Raw genomic sequence first — 18,019 nt, forward strand, 5'->3', positions numbered from 1 at the left:
GAGACAAAGGACCCTTTGAGGGGAACGGACTGGATGTTTGGGAAAAGGAATTTTTAGAATATGTTACAGATAACCTCGGCTTCTTCTGCCATTAGACGGAGAATTATCTATTGTGCACCGGGAGCAGACAAAGGTCTCACCCAGGCTGAATTTTACACCCCGAAAATCCTGACGCTGAGCCTCCGCCAGTCCGGGATCTTACTATAAAAAGCGCTGCCCATTGTTCTAATAATTAGTCTTATGATAAGGTGTGCAATTATTCGTCGACGGGGTGGAAGAGTGACACACAATGCTGTTAATTAGCTAATTGACATGAGACAGGAGCGGTGCGGTCTGCTCACGGTGAGAGACGGGAGATGTATAGGTAATTATAGGATATCTTCTCGTACGATATTGTTCCTGATTTTATGTCCTGAGCATTATGTACACAGCACCAGCGTACTGTCAGTAGAGATCGCAGCCTGACTGAATCAGACAGACCAAAAGGAAATATCATAGGAAGACAATTATCCCAAATTCTGCACGACTGGGACATGAACCGGTGGCAGAATCCTCAGTAGGAGGGGAGAGGAGGGGGATGCAGCTGCAGCTTCTTTCTTTGCATTTTTGCTGGCACAAACTCTACCGTATATCTTCTTCTTATAATAAGGTCTATATTGAAAAAAAGAAGGAAAAGGTTCCCCCCCAAAAAAAGAATTAAGTTCAGAGGAAGGAAGAAAAACCTTTCCCAAGAAAATTGGGCAATGGGCTAGAAGTAACATAACCCTCCTTCCATACTTTGTATTTTTTCATAATGTTAGCCCATGTAATAGCGCCATATAGAGCAGAAATATCATTCACTCGCCCCGGTAATATTTCCTAATACTTCCTTACATACCGTTCAATAGTGGGTGGTTTTCTTTTTTTTTTTTTTTTCCTCTCGTTTTTCTCCTCGGAGCGTTCTCTACAAAAATGTCCCCCTAAAACCACAGCAAAAGATAAGGAAGAGAATCCAGCCTGGAAATGTGCGTACGAGCCCTTAGATTATGTCTTAATGATGATGAATAAGGCTTACTGTCCGTAGGATATTGAAATAAATCCCTTTAATATGGATTTTTGGATTAAGCATTGAGAAGGGAGCCATACAGCGCTAAGTGATCATTTTTGAGCCTTATTTTTCCAGAAAGACCTTGAAAATTCAGTCCGTGCACTGGGACTCTCATCATCCGATTACAGCCACCTAATCTACATGTATGTAAAGCGAGCCGGCAGCAGATGAGTCCGGCCGTACATCTGCACCATGGGATGGACAACAACTCCCAGAGGGCACAGAGGCCTTTCTGCAGACCCCTCTCCTTGAGGAGTCGGCCGCTCTCAATCTCCTTTAATCAATGAGACCGCACAGCTGATCGGTCCCTTTACACTCGCGGGGGCTGACAATCTCCACTGACCTTTCGGAAAAAAAGAATTCATTTCCTTAGTACAGAACGTTGTCTTCTATAGATTCGCTGGGAGGTGGATGCCCTGCAAGCTGCCGCCCGCCGTGCCCACTGATATATGCAGCCGTCTTGGCTTGCTTTTGTTTTGCAGGCTCTCGATATGGGAGAAATGGAGAATGCTGAACTGTACAGCACTGACTACAAAAAAGTATAAGATCCACGTGGCAACACATGTAAAAGGCAAAACTTCAATTTGGGATTTCTACACTTCTATAGAGTAGCAGAAGAGGTGGCGCTGTTACATTGGTGTCTATGGGAAAAAAAGTGCCGCCAAAATAGTGGTTAAATGAGGTACTGTGCGTGACAACCTTAAAATGAGGCACCAGTTCTCACAGCCAAGACAAGCTTTGTTAGGCTAGTTTCACATTGGCATTTACGGCCGCAGCGTCGGGCTGCGCACGGCCGCCGCTAAGCCCCGCCCCCTGCCGTGCCTCTGCCGGTAGCTCCGCCTATGGACGCATGACGCTGCATGCGTCCTGCGTCCCGTATCTTTAGCACTGGGGACGCAGGCCGTGCGCAGTATGCGTTTGGCGGCACATGCGTCCTTTTGACGCTGCGCCGACCAACGCCAAATGCAACAGGTTGCAATTTGGTGCGCTCGGCGCAGCGTCAAAAGGACACATGCGCCGCCAAATGCATACTGTGCACGGCCTGCGTCCCCAGTGCTAAAGATAGGGGACACAGGACGCATGCAGCGTCATGCTTTCATAGGCGGAGCTACCGGTGGAGGCGCGGCAGGGGGCGGGGCTTAGCGGTGGCCGTGCGCAGCCCGACGCTGCGGCCGTAAACGCTAATGTGAAACTAGCCTTACATTGTATCTTGGAAAACTCTAAAAACATTGAAATGTGAACGTTTCCCTTTAACCTTTTAAGGACCGAGCAAGTTTTCATTTTGGAGTTTTCCTTTTTTTTTTCCTTCCCTTCTCCCAAGAGTTATAACTTTTTTATTTTTGTAGTTTTCAATGACATCTTATATCCTCTTGTATAATGTACTGAAAAAACAAGAAAAAAAAAGATATAAAAAACTATTGGGAAGAAATGGAGAAGCGATGATTTTATTGATATCATTTTGGAGTATATACAAAATTTTTATCACTTCTCATTGAAATTTTTTGAGAGAGCTGCATCCGCCGAAAAAGTCACTTCTAGTCACAAGTTTTCTCTATATGGCCCATATGGGATAATTGTTCTTGACTTTGACAAAGAGGACTTATATAATGCAGCGATCTCGAATATGTTTATTTTCTTTATTTTTCAACTACAACAAAGGGGGGATTTTATTTTTATATATTTTTTAACATTTTTAATTTATTTTTTTTAGTCCCATGTGGCACCTGAACCTATGATTATGTTGTAGCTCGTACTATATACTGCAATACAATACTAGTTGTGTACTATAACTGCAGTAAATAGTGTAAATGATGGAATCATAAAAAGTACAGAGTATGGCTGCACTACACAGGAGTACCAAGATGGCAGCCAAAAGGGCCTCCAATGACAGCGGGACCAAAATGATTAAAGAACAGGAACTGGAGCAAACTCTGGTCTCTGCTGTAACAGGTACATGCTGTAACATTATAGAAATTATATAGTATTATAGTAGTTATATTCTTGTACACAGGAGCAGTATTATAGTAGTTATATTCTTGTACACAGGAGCAGTATTATAGTAGTTATATTCTTGTACATAGGGGCAGTAATATAGTAGTTATATTCTTGTACATAGGGGCAGCATTATAGTAGTTATATTCTTGTACATAGGGGCAGTATTATAGTAGTTATATTCTTGTACATTGAGGGCAGTATTATAGTAGTTATATTCTTGTACATAGGGGCAGTATTATAGTAGTTATATTCTTGTACATAGGGGGCAGTATTATAGTAGTTATGTCCTTGTACAAAGGGGCAGTATTATAGTAGTTATATTTCTGTACATGGGCAGTATTATATTATTTATACTCTTAATGTCTTTTTATACTGCAAGATCATAATGAATGTCATTTTATCACAATCTTACAGTCTATACAGGCTGCTGAACACCAGCAAAACACTCGCTTGTTGGGTAAAATGATCTATTGTTTAGCACAAAGGATCAAAGTTCTCGGCAGCACATTGTCCTGTGTAAACAAGACTCGCGCTGCTGAGAACAATGGCAGCCTGTGCACACTGAAGTGGTTTGGATACATGGGATTTTATACTATAGCCTAATCGTGTTGCTCATCATTGGTCTTTCATGGAAACAAACCTTCCGTCTTTCATTGTATATTTTTCTTTTCCCGGTGGTTTGTGAAATAAATCCCTGTAAACATCAGAACGTTTTTACTATGAAAAATAAGGATTGTGGCGCCGTGTAATGTCACCGGGGCACAGACGAAACCCAGGAAAACTCGGAGCTCATTTAGATGTAGTTTTGAGCGTAGAGACGAGTGTCCTAAAATAAAAATCTAATTAGCCCATACATTGCAGATTGTTCTGTGATGTCAGTGATGTTTATCGAGGAGACGCACTGCAGCGGAGACTGTCCTCATTTCTCAAGGACCTGACACGTTCTGAGGATGGGGGGTGCAGGTACATTTTGTCTTTCGCTATGAAATACTACAATTTGTGGAAATGCTCAGCGCATCCTTGATGTGAACAGAACTTTACCCAATCACACTTGTGTCCTCAGGCGTCATTCCTTCACAATATTCGATAAATCCAGTGGGTCACTTTCAAACAGCTTTCCAGTTTTATGTCATTAAAGGGTTATTCATATTTCAGACTTTCATATCCAAGATGAGGATAACCCCGTTCAGTCGCCGGCCCCCTCAGGCTAGGGCCACACTGCTGCATTCACACAACTAATATTTGGACCAACGTTCTTGTGGTCAGTTGTGAGATCCTCAGTGATCTTATATTTATTGGTGATGAATGTATTTGGTTTGAGACCCGTGAGGATCTGTCACCAGGTAAAAACTGCTGCTCCCCTGACTATTTCTGTTTTTGTTTTTTTCAAATCCGACACACGGTTCCAGAGATATGGGCCTTTCTATTTAGTGCTAATTTTTGTGGGGCGTGGCTTGTAGAGTAACTACAGAGGAACCTAAAGACACGCCCCCGAGGATCCTCTGAGCATAAACACCACAAAAATTAGCACTTGGTAAAAAGGCCTATATCTCTGGAACTGTATGGCCGATTTAAAAAAAATAAAAAACGGAATACTCAGGGAAGAAGTGAGAATAAAATAAGAACAAAACCTGGCCTCTTTTTCCACAACTAAGCTTTATTTACATTAATCAGATAATTGAGTCAGTGGGCGGTATTGCTGTATTCCTGAATTTGGACCTGACCCATGTTTTTTGTGACACCTCCAGGTTTTACTTTGCCCCCCCTACCACTAGGCCCGGTAGCTTAATAAGAATCCTACGACAGACTCCATAGGAAATAGATTGATATGGGGTCATGGCAGACTGTAGATCTGGCCGGTCATGGCGCAAAGACTTACAGTAGGAAGAGAACTGAGTCACTCCTCGGGCAGCTCACTCCACGTCTCTGGTTTAGTGCAGATAATCATTTGGGAATGCAAGGGAGAGAGGCAGCATGGAGGCTGGAGAGACAAAAAGAAGACAACATGGTGAGAAATGGCAGAGAAGCAGATCGTTGAGGACACAACCAACATGTCTGACTAATGAAAGCTTGAAGATAATAAAAATGTGCATTAAACAAGTGAAATGGCTCATTAATACTCGACTTCCAGGCTGAGATATTAAGGCCTGATGTTACAGGCCCAAAGCCTGAGGCTGCACTACTGAGACACTGCTGGCAGTACATCCCCTTCTGTGTCCTGTCAGGGGCAGTGTGTGGGCCCTTTGCATGCCCATGTGTGTCTGACAGAAGCTGCTTGCCCCTTTGGAGATGGTAGTGGCCCCTGCCCCTCTCGGGCCCCGTAGCTTTTATCATCAGTGAAATGAAGCACCTGATGAAAACTTTGCCCTAATGAGGGGTTTAGAAAACAAGGCTGCTTTTCTGGCAATGGTCTGGTAACACAGCTTGAACCCGTTCACGTGAAAACCGCAGAGCGGCAGTACCAGACACAACCTGAGGACAAGAGTGGCGCTGCTTCTTGCAGATATTTTTGACGAGCCCTTTAAATGTCTGTGTTGGCAAATAATGTCCCTAATATCAATGACAGCCGAGTGCTACGAGTCAGGGAGGAGACTGCAGATCTTCAGGAGCGGCGAGCAGGCAGAAGCCAGCCAGTATCAGGGGACAGCTGCTCAGACAGCATTGATTTCCCTGCTCTTTGTCTGAGTTTGGTTTCTGTCTCGCTCGGAGGTGCTCACAGTTACTACGAGGACCATGAATCACGTCTCTGTTCACAAACAGAGCTGCAATTGTCCTACATGAGCCCGGACTCCACGTCTGATAATAGGAAGTCATTTTCAGGTAGGGAATCTGTCTCGCTCCCAGGACCAGTGTAGAAATACCCACAGGTAGACAACGCCAGAGATGTCACACGTTACCTGCGCGGGAAGCGTCACGAGCAATGCCCATAAGGCCTCACGTATGGGGCTCTATGGTCCATGGATGCTAAACTGTACCGCCACATGCCTTTGAAGATCCATAAAATGTTCCGCCATGTACAGTACCTCCACAGACTTACAAAATGTACTGCCATATACTGTGCCACCGCAGCTTCATAAAATATACAACCATATACTGTGCCACCACGGCTTCATAAAATGTACTGCCATATACTGTGCCATCACAGCTTCATAAAATGTACAACCATATACTGTGCCACCACGGCTTCATAAAATGTACTGCCATATACTGTGCCACCACAGTTTCCTAAAATATACAACCATATACTGTGCCACCACAGCTTCATAAAATGTACTGCCATATACTGTGCCATCACAGCTTCATAAAATATACAACCATATACTGTGCCACCACAGCTTCATAAAATGTACTGCCATATACTGTGCCACCACAGCTTCATAAAATGTACTGCCATATACTGTGCCATTACAGCTTCATAAAATATACAACCATATACTGTACCACCACAGCTTCATAAAATATACAGCCATATACTGAGCCATCACAGCTTCATAAAATGTACTGCCATATACTGTGCCATCACAGCTTCATAAAATGTACTGCCGTATACTGTGCCACCACTGCTTCATAAAATGTACTGCCATATACTGTACCACCATGGCTTCATAAAATATACAGCCATATACTGTGCCATCACAGCTTCATAAAATATACAACCATATACTGTGCCACCACGGCTTCATAAAATGTACTGCCGTATACTGTGCCACCACAGCTTCATAAAATATACAACCATATACTGTACCACCACAGCTTCATAAAATATACAGCCATATACTGTGCCATCACAGCTTCACAAAATGTACAACCATATACTGTGCCACCACAGCTTCATAAAATATACAACCATATACTGTACCACCACAGCTTCATAAAATATACAGCCATATACTGTGCCACCACAGCTTCATAAAATATACAACCATATACTGTGCCACCATGGCTTCATAAAATGTACTGCCATATACTGTGCCATCACAGCTTCATAAAATGTACTGCCATATACTGTGCCACAACAGCTTCATAAAATATACAACCATATACTGTGCCACCACGGCTTCATAAAATGTACTGCCATATACTGTGCCACCACAGCTTCATAAAATATACAACCATATACTGTGCCACCACGGCTTCATAAAATGTACTGCCATATACTGTACCACCATGGCTTCATAAAATGTACAACCATATACTGTACCACCATGGCTTCATAAAATATACAACCATATACTGTGCCACCACGGCTTCATAAAATGTACTGCCATATACTGTGCCATCACAGCTTCATAAAATGTACAACCATATACTGTGCCACCACGGCTTCATAAAATGTACTGCCATATACTGTGCCACCACAGCTTCATAAAATATACAACCATATACTGTGCCACCACAGCTTCATAAAATGTACTGCCATATACTGTACCACCATGGCTTCATAAAATGTACCGCCATATACTGTGCCACCACAGCTTCATAAAATATACAACCATATACTGTGCCACCACAGCTTCATAAAATGTACTGCCATATACTGTACCACCATGGCTTCATAAAATGTACAACCATATACTGTGCCACCACAGCTTCATAAAATGTACTGCCATATACTGTGCCACCATGACTTCATAAAATGTACTGCCATATACTGTGCCATCACAGCTTCATAAAATGTACAACCATATACTGTGCCATCACAGCTTCATAAAATGTACTGCCATATACTGTGCCACCATGGCTTCATAAAATGTACAGCCATATACTGTGCCATCACAGCTTCATAAAATGTACTGCCATATACTGTGCCATCACAGCTTCATAAAATGTACAACCATATACTGTGCCATCACAGCTTCATAAAATGTACTGCCATATACTGTGCCACCACAGCTTCATAAAATATACAACCATATACTGTGCCACCACAGCTTCATAAAATATACAACTATATACTGTGCCACCACAGCTTCATAAAATATACAACTATATACTGTGCCACCACAGCTTCATAAAATATACAACCATATACTGTGCCACCACAGCTTCATAAAATATACAACTATATACTGTGCCACCACAGCTTCATAAAATATACAACCATATACTGTGCCACCACAGCTTCATAAAATATACAACCATATACTGTGCCATCACAGCTTCATAAAATATACAACCATATACTGTGCCACCACAGCTTCATAAAATGAATTTTTTGGAGGATTTTTTTTTCCTCTTTTTGAGGTTTTCATGTTAGAGTAGGACTGACAAGTGTAAGGAACTTTGACGCAGTTTGTCAGCTTCCGTATTAAGGCCTTAATATCAAGCAATACCTTACATATATTGATATGTTTTTGTGCACTTTTTATATTTCTTTCAGGGTGCAGTTGGGCCCAAATGGTTCTGCACACTTGTGGCCTCTGTTCACGCGGGATGCATTATAGTTAGCACTGGGCAGCCCCCCTCTATGGTGTTACTAAGAGGTTGTGAACCAGGAGCCCTGCATTCCCTGTGTGAACACTGCCACATGCGGATTATTTTTCTGCGCTGGTGTACCACACGGCCAGTCCCTGACTGTAGGCTGGCTATTTCATTTGGTATTCATGCACCTGTGCAGCTGCCATTTTACTTGGGTCCGCTGCACCCTGGATTAGTGCAGATGCATTTAGGCCTGTCTGGTTTGTAACTGAATTTTTTGGAGGATTTTTTTTCCTCTTTTTGAGGTTTTCACACAACCATATACTGTGCCATTACAGCTTCATAAAATGTACTGCCATATACTGTGCCACCACGACTTCATAAAATGTACTGCCATACACTGTACCACCATGGCTTCATAAAATGTACTGCCATATACTGTGCTACCGCAGCTTGATAAAATGTACAGCCATATACTGTACCATCACGGTTTCATAAAATATACTACCTTATACTGTGCCACCACAGCTTCATAAGATGTACTGCCATATACTGTATCACCTAGGCTTCATAAAATGTACTGCCATATACTGTGCCACCACGACTTCATAAAATATACAACCATATACTGTGCTACCATGGCTTCATAAAATGTACTGCCGTATATTGTGCCACCACAGCTTCATAAACTGTACAGCCATATTGTCATGATCCATGCTGGATCATGACAGACAAAAATGCACTAGTAGCCTTTTTTTTTTCCTTAAGCTGTGGTGCTTAAAGATAGTTTGACCCCGGTGGCCATTAGGGTCATTGCACTGTGTTTTCAGTTCTAGTTTTGCCCCCGGTGACTGTTAGGGTCATTGCACACTGGTTACTTTACTTTAGTTCACGTGATTATAGCAGGTGTGATTGCTCTGGCTCTGCTATAAAAGAGTGTCAGGTGTTGCAATCAGCATTGGTGATATTGCTCATTTCCAACCATCCTTGGTGGAGGAAGGAGCTAGAGAGAGCTCCTTGCAGCATAGTCAGAGTCCTGGTGTGGAAGGAGTCAGAGGGGATTTCCTTGCAGCTCTGACAGAGCTTGGTGGTAGCTATTCAGGAGGAAAGCTGCATTCTGGTGGTGGACTCTGTTGCTGGGAGCAAGAGCAACAGAGCAAAGCTAAGTGGTGTTTCCCTGTTTGTATTTTTCCCTGGTGTGTATTAGTACAGCAGTGGGGCAAGTGCCTGCACCACCCAGCTCCCTAGCAAGGGATAGGTGTAGGGTGTGCTAGGGTGACAGGTATCCTGATTGGCGTCCGATGCGGAACTGGCCTAGGGAACGTTAGGAGTGTGAGGGACACTGACTCAGGGGAGTGCAGGTGGTCTCCATGTCCCCGTTCCCACCGTTGTAACTGTTTCCCCTTCCTCCGTGTCTTGTTGTGTTAGCTACCGGCCTGCGGGTCGTGTCACACAGGACGGGTCCACGTGACACATATACTATGCAACCACGGCTTCATAAAATGTTCAGCCATATACTGTCCACCACGACCATAAAATGTACTGCCGTATACTGTGCCACCATGGCTTCATAAAATGTACTGCCGTATACTGTGCCACCATGGCTTCATAAAATGTACTGCCATATACTGTCCACCACGGCTTCATAAACTGTATAGCCATATACTATGCAACCACGGCTTCATAAAATATACAGCCATATACTGTCCACCACGACCATAAAATGTACTGCCATATACTGTTCCACCACAGCTTCATAAAATGTGTACAGCCATATACTGTACCACCATGGCTTCATAAAATGTACAGCCATATACTGTGCCACCACAGCTTCATAAAATGTACAGTCATATATTGTTCACCACGGCTTCATAAATTGGACAGCCATATACTGTGCCACCTCGGCTTCATAAAATGTACAGCCATATACTGTCCACCACGGCTTCATAAACTGTATAGCCATATACTATGCAACCACGGCTTCATAAAATATACAGCCATATACTGTCCACCACGACCATAAAATGTTCTGCCATATACTGTGCCACCACAGCTTCATAAAATGTGTACAGCCATATACTGGTGCCACCACAGCTTCATAAAATATACTGTCATATACTGTACCATATGTTTTGGGTTGTGTCATTATGATGTAAAAAGAGTAAACACAGTAGTCTGACAATAAATGGCTTCACCCAACCACTAACCACGAGTGGAGGGAAAGGTTTGGAGTTATCATTCATATTCTCTGAAAAAAAAAGGCCATGAAAGCAAAAATTCTGCCGGGATGTGTAAACTTTTGAGCACAAGTGGACTGTGCCAGCACGGCTTCATAAAGTCTGCTGTTAAATAAAGTTTTCATACATAGTAATACATGTAAAAAGTGAAAGGTAACTGTGGGGTGTAATCATGTCTGGCGCCTTTATTCCTGCACTGTATGACAGGTTTATTTGTGTGCGTCGACATCATTTTTGTGCGTTTGCGGCACTAACAAGGAATAAGCCTGAGAGTGACGTCACCACGTGCATCCTGAGGTTTACGCTTTCTGGTGGTGGTTGGTAGACCTCACAGTACCAAAGAGAGGCCATGAGGACGCACTTTGGCCTCAGTCTTGGAGGTCTGTGGCTGCATTACTGTGGACGTCAGCGCTTGTTCCCGTGCACACGCTTAGTTATCTAATGGCTGAAGTTAATACATTTGTTGCAACCGACATTCCTGTTAGCGTAAGAAACATGTGCCAAATTTTCAGGAGGACTGAAGTCGTATTTCTGCTCCGTGACCTGACGGCGGGTGCAGCTCCGGCGTACGACTGCGACCGGCCGATTTCTACGTGGATAATTGGCTCTAATTAGATGTGAGCACCAACTGTCCCCAAATCCTCGGAGCGCAGGTTGTTTGTTAGGAACAAATGACTTATTTAGATGTTCTAGAACATGAGACAATGATGTGACGAGGCACAAGCCCGGCACAATCACTGATTAAGGATGGGAAGGACGGTTTTTGGTTCTGATGGAGGGAAAAAGGGAACATGCAAAATATAGCAGGAGCCAAGTGTAGGAGCTGGAGAAGAGGGGGCGGCAGCGCTGGAGCAGGACAATTTATTATACAGATTGATTACATTTCACAAATAACAGATTTCACAATGTAAGAAATATACAAAAACTGTAGGAAAAGGGTTCTTTATAATGAGAGACGACCACTGAGCCATATAAACGTAGAGTAAATATATACAGAAGAGCCTCTGTATACCTGGCATTATCCTGTAATGGTTTACATCTTGCATTATACCCCAGAGCTGCACTCAGTATACTGCTGGTGCAGAAACTGTGTACATATATTACTGATCCTGAGTTACATCCTGTATTATACTCCAGAGCTGCACTCACTATTCTGCTGGTGCAGTCACTGTGTACATACATTACATTACTGATCCTGAGTTACATCCTGTATTATACTCCAGAGCTGCACTCACTATTCTGCTGGTGCAGTCACTATGTACATACATTACTGATCCTGTACTGATCCTAAGTTACCTCCTGTATTATACTCCAGAGCTGCACTCACTATTCTGCTGGTGCAGTCACTGTGTACATACATTACATTACTGATGCGGAGTTACCTCCTGTATTATACCCCAGAGCTGCACTCACTATTCTGCTGGTGCAGTCACTGTGTACATACATTACATTACTGATCCTGAGTTACATCCTGTATTATACTCCAGAGCTGCACTCACTTTTCTGCTGGTGCAGTCACTGTGTACATACATTACATTACTGATCCTGAGTTACATCCTGTATTATACCCCAGAGCTGCACTCACTATTCTGCTGGTGCAGTGACTGTGTACATACATTACATTACTGATACGGAGTTACATCCTGTATTATACTCCAGAGCTGCACTCACTATTCTGCTGGTGCAGTCACTGTGTACATACATTACATTACTGATCCTGAGTTATATCCTGCATTATACTCCAGAGCTGCACTCACTATTCTGTTGGTGCAGTCATTGTGTACATTACTGATTCTGAGTTACATCCTGTATTATACTCCAGAGCTGCGCTCACTATTCTGCTGGTGCAGTCACTGTGTATATACATTACATTACTGATCCTGAGTTACCTCCTTCCTGTATTATACTCCAGAGCTGCACTCACTATTCTGCTGGTGCAGTCATTGTGTACATACATTACATTACTGATCCTGCGTTACATCCTGTATTATACTCCAGAGCTGTACTCACTATTCTGCTGGTACAGTCACTGTGTACATACATTACATTACTGATCCTGAGTTACATCCTGTATTATACTCCAGAGCTGTACTCACTATTCTGCTGGTGCAGTCACTGTGTACATACATTACATATCCTGCGTTACATCCTGTATTATACTCCAGAGCTGCACTCACTATTCTGCTGGTGTCACTGTGTAGTTAGCATTTCAGTCTTTTCATATATTTCCCAGTTTCCCTTTTTCAGAGGAAATGTTGTAGAAACCTTGGACACATTTGGGTCAGAGGTGCAGAATCCACAGTCACTTCCATGGAATAACCAGATTTGTAGCCCCATTATATCGTTACCTTCTGGTCACCAGGATCTCAGCTGTTTCGGGTTTTGGAAAATTTCAGTGTAAACATTAATTTTAGGAGAAGCAATTGTCTTATTCGTTTTGTTCTCGGATTTCAGGACGTCTTTTTATTTAAAGCATCATGTAACGAGTCGGCTTAAAACCTCAACGCATCTGGAAAATACAAGTCGTAGTTGACTGTTCTCTACCATCTGGGGACAACAACATTTTCCGCCTGAAAAAGTAACCAAGCCAAAAAAAAGAAACATTTCTAAAAACAAAACTCATCCAGGACCCGGGTTTTGGCCACTTGAATATAAAAAAAAAAAATCTAAAAAATCCAATAAGGCGACTGATGACATGGAAACTGCGCGGCGCTGCAGGCGACGGGGACTGGGTATCAGTCACACAGCCGCCACTTTGATTTTTTGAGACGAGCTTAGATCATCGCGGTGGAAATACCCTGATGCGTCAGATCTGAGCCCCTGAAGCCCGCGGCCTGTGGACAAGTTTGTGAGAGCCATATAATCGAGGCTCAACAGCAAACTCGGATCCAGAAAACAATAATGACAATAACTATTGGCAAAAATTAGGGTATTTTATGCAAAAACTTTTGGCGAGAAGCAAATGTTGACCCTGGAGCTTATGTAAAGCCTGAAGAAGCCTGGAGACGTCTCAGACCCATCTGCCCGCAGCTCGCGCTCCATTTGTCTATATATAATGTTGCATCTCTAACAATGGACGACGGACACAAGATCCAACGCGCCGGCAGACGATCCGCGGAATACACAGCTGGGACTGATAGAATTACTGTTCCTGATGATGACGATGGTGGGGGTAACTGGGATCTGATGGTGGACAGACCGTGTCACCATTCTGTCCCCTTTCCATAATTTTGGCCTAAAATAAGGTTATGTTCCGAATAGCTAAAAATTTTCCGGATGGCGGTAAACCTCCAGAGCATCGGACAAGTGTTACAGTACAATCATGGCAGCAACTGAAGCTTCGGTCGTTTTTCATTTTTTTAACACCACAAGCCGTGCAGAAGATGAGCGGATGAAGACGCCCGCCCGCTCCCCAAAATTAAGAATCAGGAAAATTCAGAGAATTTCCAGACTTTGGAAATATCACATTTTCCCATTAGCGCACATTTCCTCCCTGAAGCTCAGCGACCTCATGGGTTGGAGAGTCAGTAGGAACTTTTTTCGGTTTGTGGGTAGATACGAACTTTATAGGGCGTCCAACCTTTGCTCTTTATCCATCTGTATGGGAACAGAGGCAGCAAGAAGCGAAATAATCGATACGTGACTTTGTATCTTCATTTCTGTTACATTTCTTACTTCGCAAATTGGATTTTCTGAAATCCCCAGAAAGAACTTTTTAAGCTTATGGAATCAAACTTCCATCCGATCCTAAATACCATCGAAGAGGAGAGGTAAACGCCGATACTTCCACACCTCAGGGCCCCGTTCCACTTAGCGACGCACCAGCGAACCCGACAACGATACGACCTGGTAAGGATCGCTGCTGCCTCACTAAATGGTCACTAGCTGCCAAACAGGCAGATCTCTTCAGCAACCATCCAGCGATCCTCGGCGGTCGATGGGACCTTGTCACACAGCAGCTTTTCTGACAACTCCCATCTGCGTCGCCAACGAGGTTGCTCGTCGGGTCAAACACAGCGATGCACGCTGGCCAGCGGGACACCGATGATGAAAAAATGGCCCAGGACATTCGAGCACGATCAGCGATATCCAGCGGTGGGTCCGATCGCCGCTGCGTGTCACATGGAGCGAGATTGCTGACGAGGTCAATGTTGCGGCACAAAATTGGTGACACTTCAGTGATCTCGCTATGTGAGACGGGGGCTTTACAGACATCATCGCTGTCCCCATCAGGGCTCACAATCTACATTCCCCTATCAGTCTTTGGAATATGGGAGGAACCTGGAGGAAACCCAGGTAAAAACATGGGGAGAACATACAAACTCCTTGCAAATGTTGTCCTTGGTAGGATTTGAACCCAAGACCCCAGAGCTGCAAAGTAACAGATCTAACCACTGAGCCACCATACAGTGCTAACTACAGAGCTACTGTGCTAACTACTGAGCCACCATCGAGTACTAGCTACTGAGTCATAATACAGTGCTAACAACGGAGCCACCATACTGTGCTAACCACTGAGCCACCATACAGTGCTAACCACTGAGCCACCATACAGTGCTAACTACAGAGCTACTGTGCTAACTACTGAGCCACCATAGAGTACTAGCCACTGAGTTATAATACAGTGCTAACCACTGAGCCACCATACAGTGCTAACTACAGAGCCACTGTGCGAACCACTGAGCCACCATACTGTGCTAACCACTGAGCTACCATACAGCGTTAACTACTGATTCACCATACAGTGCTAATTACTGACCCACTATGCAGTGCTAACCACTGAGCCACTATGCTGTGTTACCCACTGAGCCACCATACAATGCTAACTACAGAGCCACTGTGCTAACCACTGAGCCATCGTGCTGCCCATCTTGTGGACATTGCCTGACATGTGGGTGGAGGTAGCTGAAGGTAGAGAATACACATTCTGCGTCCCGCTACGAGGAATCCTATAAGAGCGTCTGGAATTTTGTAAGAGCACAACAACATTGTAGGAGCGGCTGCAGCCGGGGCTCTCCGGGTCGGCACGGAGCCCATTCTCACTCGTTAACCTTTGTGTGGTTCGGCCATCCAGACAGACCATGTTTCCCCAGGTGACCGCCCGACCATTGATTCCTCTCTGACATGTCGGCGTGCATTCTCCCAGACTGCTCCCATCGATTAGCGTCTCATCAGCAGATGAATCCTTTGTTGGCTGCGATCGATGCTATAGACCAAGCGTGCCTCGCCACGCTCTCCTCGTCATGTGGAAGAGAGACAGCGGCTCTAATGATTCCCCTTTAATACCAGCTTTCACTACAATTAAAAGGTCGGCGTATCGCAGCGCTCGGCAGCACGCACCTAATTGAGCGGCTTGTAATTGAGGAGTGGCTGTTTGATCGCCGTGTTTATCAGCCTCCCGCTTGTTGTCTTTACTATGATCAGACGTATTAATGGGTTTGGCGCAAAAAGAAGGAACTTTAACCATTAAAGATTCTGACAGCCGCCACAATCGGGACGGATCTGAGACGGTCGGTGCTGCGTTAACTCCACCCGATGATGACGGTCGCTCGCATCAGAGACATCGAACACCACGCTGGCATTCTTCTTCCAGAATTGTGAAAGTCAAGTCCGTGTGAGAGATGTGAGAAAATCAGGTGGTGATGGAGGCTTTCCGGGTTTTTGGCCTCTACTAACACAAACCAAGAAAGTGCAAGAATCATTCCAACTAGTTTTCGTGTCTGGAAGCAATGGCCAAAATTATCCACAGCATGGGGGGGCCCAAGATCTGCGCTCTGAGGGCGTCTGACGGCACCCACACATGGAAGATGAAACCTGCACCGGCGGATGATGGACATCAACGTCCATTATGGGGACAAAGAAGGGAATTTACCATGTAGGAGAATGAAGCAAACATGGATGTATACAACCCCTGGCAAAAATGATGGAATCAGCGGCCTTGGAGGATGTTCATTCAGTTGTTTAATTTTGCAGAAAAAAAGCCGATCACAGACCTGGCAAAAAACTAAAGTCAATTCAAACAGCGACTTTCTGGCTTTAAGAAACAGTAAAAGAAATCAAGAACAAAAAATGTGGCAATCAGTAATGGTTAGTTTTTTAAACCAAGCATAGGGGAAAAATTATGGAATCATAAAAAACAAACAAAAAACCTTCCAGCACATCACTAGTACTTTGTTGCGCCACCTCTGGCTTTTCTAACAGCTTGCAGTCTCTGAGGCCTGGACTTAATGAGTGTCACACAGCGCTCTCCATCACTCTGGCTCCAACTGTCTCTGGTTGCTGTTGCCAGATCAGCTCTGCAGGTTGGAGCCTTGTCATGGACCATTTTCTCCAACTTCCACCAAAGATTTTCCATTGGATTGAGATCCGGACTATTTGCAGGCCATGACATTGACCTTATGTGTCTTTTTTCAAGGAATGTTTGCACAATTTTTGCTCTATGGCAGGATGCATTATCATCTTGAAAAATGATTTCATCATCCCCAAACATCCTTTCAATTGATGGGATAAGAAAAGTGTCCAAAATATCAGCATAAACTTGTGCACTTATTGAAGATGTAACGACAGCCATCTCCCCAGTGCCTTTACCTGACATGCAGCCCCATATCATCAATGACTGTGGAAATTTGCATGTTCTCTTCAGGCAGACATCTTTATAAATCTCATTGGAACGGCAGCAAACAAAAGTTCCAGCATCATCACCTTGTCCAATGCAGATTCATCCAGTCATCCACAGTCCACGGTTGCTTTTCCTTAGCCCATTGTAACCTTGTTTTTTTTCTGTTTAGGTGTTAATGATGGCTTTCCTTTAGCTTTTCTGTATGTAAATCCCATTTTCTTTAGGTGGTTTCTTACAGTTCGGTCACAGACATTGACTCCAGTTTCCTCCCATTCGTTCCTCATTTGTTTTGTTGTGCATTTCCTGTTTTGGAGACATGTTGCTTTAAGTTTCCGGTCTTGACGCTTTGATGTCTTCCTTGGTCTACCAATATGTTTGCCTTTAACAACCATCTCATGTTGTTTGTATTTGGTCCAGATTTTAGACACAGCTGACTGTGAACAACCAAAATCTTTTGCAACACGGCATGATGATTTACCCTCTTTGACGAACAGCGGACCGCTGCCGCCAAATTGTGACGGACAGCGGACCCTGTGCCACCAATAGTTAACGATCCCACCACCGACACGGGTTTGTCAGCGGACGGAGGGCGTGATGCACTGCCGGCACACGGCTATCACAGGCACAGAGGGGGCTTATCTTAGTTATCCCACCACTGGCACC

At 44.0% G+C, this 18,019-nt stretch overlaps 1 protein-coding gene across 12 annotated transcripts in view; it reads right to left on the reverse strand.

The window, feature by feature from the left end:
• Positions 1–18,019, reverse strand: part of ZBTB20 (zinc finger and BTB domain containing 20) — a 1,106,032-nt gene that overhangs the window by 37,708 nt on the left and 1,050,305 nt on the right. For 10 of the 12 annotated variants that reach the window (XM_073577073.1, XM_073577071.1, XM_073577072.1 and 7 more), the window contains one exon: positions 4,962–5,063. The gene's annotated coding sequence lies outside the window, so the exon portion shown is untranslated. Of the gene's footprint in view, positions 1–6; positions 960–4,960; positions 5,064–18,019 lie in introns of those variants that run through there. The other 2 variants (XR_012232516.1, XR_012232517.1) reach the window with 2 other exon arrangements.

The sequence above is a fragment of the Dendrobates tinctorius genome, unplaced genomic scaffold (assembly GCF_039654945.1).
Source record: "Dendrobates tinctorius isolate UK_male_01 unplaced genomic scaffold, ASM3965494v1 ptg000054l, whole genome shotgun sequence".
In the NCBI taxonomy this organism is placed as follows: Eukaryota; Metazoa; Chordata; class Amphibia; order Anura; family Dendrobatidae; genus Dendrobates; species Dendrobates tinctorius.